The following is a 6862-nucleotide window of genomic DNA, read 5'->3' as shown; positions in this document are numbered from 1 at the left end:
CTCGGTGGCCTCGGAGAATATGGTTCCCGAGTCTAGTGCAATTACTGCACGGCCGCCCGAGGGAGCTCCCTCTGCGGGCGGACCTGTTGTCCCAAGCTCAAGGAGAGCTTTGGCATCCGAACCCCAAACTCATGCAGTTATGGGCTTGGCCCCTGAGCGGGAGCGCCTGTCAGCCTTAGGGCTTTCGACTGCAGTTATATCGACCATCCAGAGTGCGAGAGCGCCCTCTACTAGGTCGCAGTATGCGTATAAGTGGCAGTTGTTTCAGAGTTGGTGTCTGGCTGAGAGCCACGACCCAGTCTCCTGTCCTATGGCAGTAATATTGCAGTTTCTGCAGAAACTGCTGGATGAAGGGAAATCTCCTTCTACACTTAAAGTGTATTTAGCCGCCATTTCGGCTTGTCATGTACGCATTGACGGTTTATCACCTGGTTGCCATTTTTTGGCATCTCAGTTTCTGAAAGGCGCAAGACGCTTGCGGCCTCCAAGAACGTCCAGTTTACCATCTTGGAGCCTTGATGTGGTGCTAGAAGCCCTTACCAAGGCACCATTTGAGCCTCTCCACAGCGTGGATATGAAGCTCATATCTATTAAGACTGCATTTTTGCTGGCTGTGGTATCAGCAAAACGCGTGAGCGAGTTACATGCACTTTCAGTGCATTCTTCTTGTACTCGTTTTGCAGGAGACGGTTCTAAGGTCTCCATGCGCCCTAATCCGGCCTTTTTACCAAAGGTTATATCCCCGTTCCACATGAACCAGTCAGTCGAGTTGATGGCGTTCCATCCTCCTCCTTTTTCTTCCCCAGAGGAAGAGCGGTTACACATGCTCTGCCCCGTGAGGGCATTGAGGTGTTATATTGACCGTACAAGGACTGTGAGGCAGACAGAACAGTTGTTCATATGCCATGGTTCTAGATCTTTGGGTCAGCCGCTGTCTAAACAGCGCCTTTCCCACTGGATAGTGGATGCTATTAAATTAGCGTATGAATCTGCAGGCCTTCCGCCACCAGGGCAGTTGAAGGCGCATTCTACTAGGGGTATGGCGACATCCTGGGCCCTCTTTCGAGGGGTGCCGGTGTCTGATATTTGCGCGGCAGCCAGTTGGGCTACGCCGCATACTTTCATGAGGTTTTACAGGTTAAATGTACTGGATTCCTCTGCTCCACTGTTTGGAGCATCTGTTTTACACTCTATGACGCCTCAGGATGCGGACGTATAGAGTGGTAGATAGCATGGTGTTGACTGTTCCACCTTTAAGACAGGTGTCATTACGAGCATAGACGCTGAGGCGCAGCTCCGCATATGCCTAGATGTACTGCCTACGCAGTTGCGTTATGACGTAAGTCTGTCCTACTGCCGAGAATCCTCCCTCGCGACAGCTAGGGTACACTGTATCCCATGTTGATGGTTATTTTCGACTTGAAAGGGAACGATAGGTTGCGGATGCAACCCCGGTTCCCTGAAAGAGAAAATAACCATCAAGCTGCGAGGTCGCTCCGGTAGCCTTCACGGCCTGAAGAGCAAAAGAGGAAGTGCATCCCCACGCGCGCAGTTAAGTAAGCTCCCAGGGGGGCGGGCTTACACTGCAGCTGGCGTGGGGGCCTATCGGCAGCTTTGCTATAAAAGCTCAGCCTACCGGTGCTGCCTGACGGCAATATCTCATGTTGATGGTTATTTTCTCTTTCAGGGAACCGGGGTTGCATCCGCAACCTATCGTTTTGTTTTATTATTTAATAAAACGCTGAGCGCCGTAGCGCTCAGTTCCACCATTCCATCCATTGCCTTTTGTTTACTGTTACTTCCTGGTCCGTGACATCATTAGTCACACGCCACTCAACAGCTGGTCGACCACATATAGTGTCCAGAAGCGGGAAGACAGCGTCGCCAAGCGTCAGGCCAGGAATACTGCAGGGATTTTTTTCAAAGTGTTTTTTGTTTTGTTTTGGGGGGGAAAAATGTGAAGAAACAGGAGGAGACAGCAGCAACAGCAGCAGAAGGCGCATCAACAACAGCGCGGGGCTGGTCACAGGTCCCGTCACGTCTCTACTACGCCGGATGTTTGCCTGGCCTGTCTGGATGAGGAAGGGTGGTGCTTCCTGTGTGGCGAGGTCAGGTATCTTCGACTCAGCCTGAGCCATGCATGGCAGGAGATGGAGGAGCCTGAGCGTCCGGCATCAGGGGGAGAGGTCCCGATGGCTCAGAGGCAGACAAAAGCACTCTCCTCTGAGGGAATCTGGGGCTGGCTGGTGGAGCCTGGGAGGAATGCCGAAGAGGCCCTCCCCGATGTGATCAACCTCCTGTGGGCCAGAGATGGAGAAAGATGGGAAGCCTGGGAAAAGCAACACTGCCCAGTGACCCTCCCGGACGTTGCGGACATGGTAATCCGCTATCTGGCTGCAGATATGGCAGGGCTCCCGCTATCTCCAGCTCCATAAGGAAAAGCCCCGCCGCTGCCTTCTCCAGCGCCAGAGGGAGAGGAGCCCTCGCCATTGTTCCCAGCGCCAGAGGGAGAGGAGCCTCTGTCTCCACTGCCAGGAGCAGAGCAGCAGGAGCTGCCTCTGTCTCCACCGCCAGGAGCACAGCAGCAGGAGCTGCCTCTGTCTCCACCGCCAGGGGCAGAGCAGCAGGAGCTCCTGTGTGCTGCGCTCAAGGGAGGGGGATATGTAACAGGGCGAGCAGCCCTGTACATATTATTTATTTATTTATTTTTAGAACGGGGTTTCCCCCTCCGCCCCTGTGTTATTTTGTGTTTGTTTATTATGATTTAGTTATTGTATTTAAATGACAGCGAGAGCCGTGCGCCGTAGGTTTTGTTATTGTTTTGTTTATTTTACGTATATATAACGTATTCTGGCAGAGGCGAGATTGGTGCTCGTCCTCTGCCAGGAATAATTTAATAAACTCGTGCAGAAGGTGGCCATCTCCCGAATTAAATAAGTGATTAATTTTTTTGCTAATCGGGAGATGGTCACCTGCATAAAAGCCTGCAGCTCGCTGCACTCAGGGGGAGAGTGTATTAGGCGTGGTTACACCAGCACGATATTTATTTGTTTGGCCAACGTGCCCTTTTTGTTTGTTTGGTGTTTGTTTTGTTTAAATCTTTTGTTTTTGTTTATTGTTTAATAAAATAAGCTGAACGCCGTAGCGTTTCAGCTCTCACCCGCTACTTCCTGAGTCTGTGTTTCTGGTCTGACGTCATCACTGAAGCCATCCTGTCACAGTTGCTTAAAACATAATATGGCAATATATTCATAATAAAGTTGAGTTCTTATCTATGAACAGTAACACGTTTAAAGCTTGGGACTCACTGTCTGTAGCTTGGTGTTATTTACATTATCGTCAGCATATTTTAAGTGATTGGAATCGGAAATTACTTTTTTAAAACACACATTTCTTATTCCAATACAGTATTGGTGAGCGATAATCAGTTAAAACTAGGCTTTAATCACTGATAATAGGTGCACAGGCGGTGATTCCGTGAGAGCTCCGGGGCTCAAGCACCAACTGGGGAAAATAAGGTCCAGCATAGTGTGGATGCTTCACAAGCAGAAGTCAGCTTTCTTTTCTGCATTTCCCTAATTTTTTTTTTTTTTATGCTCTCATTAGTATCTAAACCCAGTAAATACAGTGTCCTTCAGCTCTGACAGATTCTACTGTACTTGCTGTAGCGGTTTTCTCCCACTGCTAATTAAAAACAAAAGTAGCCACCTAGCTAACAATTTCATCCTGAGGGCTACAGTGAAACGTACTGTCTTTAAATTGGGACTTTAGTGAAGACCGCGTGGTACATTCATTATTGTAGATCGTAATTCATAGCCAGCCAGCATTTTTGTAAATAGCAACACATGTAATGTACAATAAAATAAACATTGTATTTGTGTCATCGGTGTCAATTCCAAGCGGAACTTCATGGTCGGCATGGTGACACAGCTGAGAGAATGTTTCCTCTGTCATCCCGTCTGGTGCTGTCAGTGTCAGTTTCTCAGCACACAGTACAGTTAGTCGCTCAGCAACGAGGTGCAAACAGGGGATTGATCGATCTGTATGAGCGTTTACGAAGGTGCTTGGTTAAAAAAAAAAATGTAAATCTAAATTTATAACAGTGTTTATTTTTTAGCAAAATAAAATCTAAGTCTATTTTTAGGGACCCCAGCTGTTGTTGATTCCAACTTAGGCACTTCACATAAGGACTAGCAAGTTTACATCAGGACTAGCAAGTTTCAAAAGATACTAGTCCTTTGGACTAGTAGCACAGTATTGTTAGTTTCTAACTCTGAGATAAGGTACTGTTGCTACTTCCTACTTCAGAATCTAAGTTGTATGCTAGGTGGTACGGGGAACTGGTAAAGTGAATTATGAAATCAGGCAACCCGATTGCCGAAATAAGTCAGAAATTTATCACATTAACCTGCTAAAACTCTGGAATGAAAGGGAGGCCTTATTTAGAGCTTGTGACAGTCTGGAAGAGGATTTTGGTCCCACTGTCAGTCCACCAGCTACAACTAAAATTCCGATGGGGGAACAGTTAGTTCCGGGTCAGAAACGCGAGCTCTACCAGTAAGGATGTTTTTTTCTGACTTGCCCGGTAGAACTAATGTTATTCAACAGCAGGTGTAAAGGTGTGAGTGGATGAGCTCCTCGACCGACTGGGTAAGGTGTAGTTAAACTCATCCTTGAACCTGATGAAGGGATACTGGCAAATCCCACTCACTCAGAGTTCGAGAGAGAAAACTGCTTTCTCTACCAAGATGGCTTGTTCCATTTCAGTACCATTCCCTTCAGATTGTATGCAGCTCCTGCCACCTTTCAGAGACTGATGGACCAGGTCTTAGCTCCCCATCAGTATGCAGCCGCATACATTGATGATGTGGTGGTTTTTAGCTCCACCTGGAACGTGCATATTATTAGACTTTCAGCTGTCCTACGTCTCTAAGGAAGGCGGGGCTACCAGCCAAACTGGGCAAGTGTGCATTTGGCAAGCAAGAGACCCAATATCTTGGCTACATTATGGGTAATGGCTGGGTAAAGCCGATTGCCTCCAAAGTCCAGGCGCTGGTGGAGATGGCGACCCCGAGAACCAAGTCACAGGTAAGACCATTACTGGGGTTAGCCGGCTATTATCGCCGTTTATCCCTGATGCCTCCCAGATTGGTCTGGGGGCGGTCCTGTCCCAACAAGTTGACAGGGTAGAACACCCTATCATTTATTTGAGCAAAAAAATGTCTCCTAGGGAGATTAACTGTTTAGCCATCACATGGGCTACTCACGCTCTTCGCTATTGGGATGTTCTTTCTCTCTTGTCACTGATCGTGCTCCTTTAAAGTGGTTACACACGATGAAGGACAACAAAGCCTGGATAACTCGGTGGTACCTGCCGTTGAAACCCTTCCATTTCACAGTGAAACACTGTGCGGGTAAGGAGCATCAAAATGCTGATTTGTTTTTCAAGGGAGGGGGGACCATTGGGGAATGTAGAGTTGGCCAAGTGTTCCTTCGGCATCACTCTGAGGGGTGAGATATGTGATTAAGAGAGAAAGAATTGAGTAAGGTTGATAGTAAGGTTGTGTAAGGTTGATGGTACACTTCCCCATAGACGGGTCGACTCGATGGTTACTTAACTATACCCTTAATTGAACTGATCATTTGCTTAATTAGACTTTTTAAAATTGTTTTCAGCTCCTAACAGTTGCATATTTCAAGTTAGCTATAATCTCAAGTACCACTGTTTCCAGCAGGGACCACCAGGTGTACCAGTAACTATGTGCAATCTTAAACTGCTGTTGTAAAACCGAGACCTACCCCATTACAACCAGGTTTGCTGTGTCTGTACTCTCTTGTTTGTTGCCTCATTCTGCTGAATGGTTAATCTGTGCAGCTGATGACTGTAATTAACTCAGCATGTTTGTATTTTACATATTTAGCAAGTGTTGTGTATGGAATTGGTGACTCACCTTTAATTGTGTGGAGTTGTAATATGGAACTAGCATGCTGCAGTCTCATGCTCAGAGTGAAGTCCTGATCTGACAGCATGTAACACAGACAGCTCTTATGATTAAATGTTACAGTTTATTTTTCAGTATAAACAAGTTTAAATTGCAATTTGTTCGTTCTGCTATATTTGCAATATTAAATACACCATAGCAAGCACATGGCCATATATTTTAGATATTTTCATTAGCACAATCTGAGAGCTACATTTAGTGAATTACTTTTTTTTTTTTTTACTGCAGTCAAGTAAGCTGCAGCACATTTCATTTTTAATTCATTTATTTTTTTAATTTCTTCTGAGCAGTATGCTTCCCAATTACAGTCCCAAGTGTTTCTGTTCGTTCTGTTAATTCGTCTCGTAGTCCTAACTAGTCCTAATTCAGAAGGTATTGCACATTTTAGTACACAGCAATTATCTGTCACAGGCAATCGACAAGTGTAGTTTTTATGCAGCTAACATGCGCATCAGCGCCACTGTTTGCGAGGTCTGAAGTAGTGAAACTGCTACATTTCGTTTAACGTAGTGTGTCCCAGTCTCCACCAGAGCAGACACTCAGCCGGCCTGCAGGACTTAGCTCAGCTCAGCGGCCGACTGCCGAGGTCTGCCCCGCAGACAAGCACTAGCCAGCATTGACCTCTGGACGTTTGTATCCAATTAGACTTGATTTGTATTACAGTATACTTCCTTGGAACACATTTTAAACGTGTTTATGATATACACAAAATACGCATTATAGTGACAGAACACCGCCTCTATCTGTTCCTGACTGAAATGACAGAATTCCCACCTGAACCAGAGTTTTAGCGCTGTCTCTCACAAATGTGTTCCTGTATCCTGTCAAAGTGGGATTTCTCCTTTTTATCTGTTTACCGT

Source organism: Acipenser ruthenus, chromosome 22 (genome assembly GCF_902713425.1).
Source record: "Acipenser ruthenus chromosome 22, fAciRut3.2 maternal haplotype, whole genome shotgun sequence".
Taxonomy (NCBI): domain Eukaryota; kingdom Metazoa; phylum Chordata; class Actinopteri; order Acipenseriformes; family Acipenseridae; genus Acipenser; species Acipenser ruthenus.
This window is presented reverse-complemented; position numbering follows the sequence as displayed.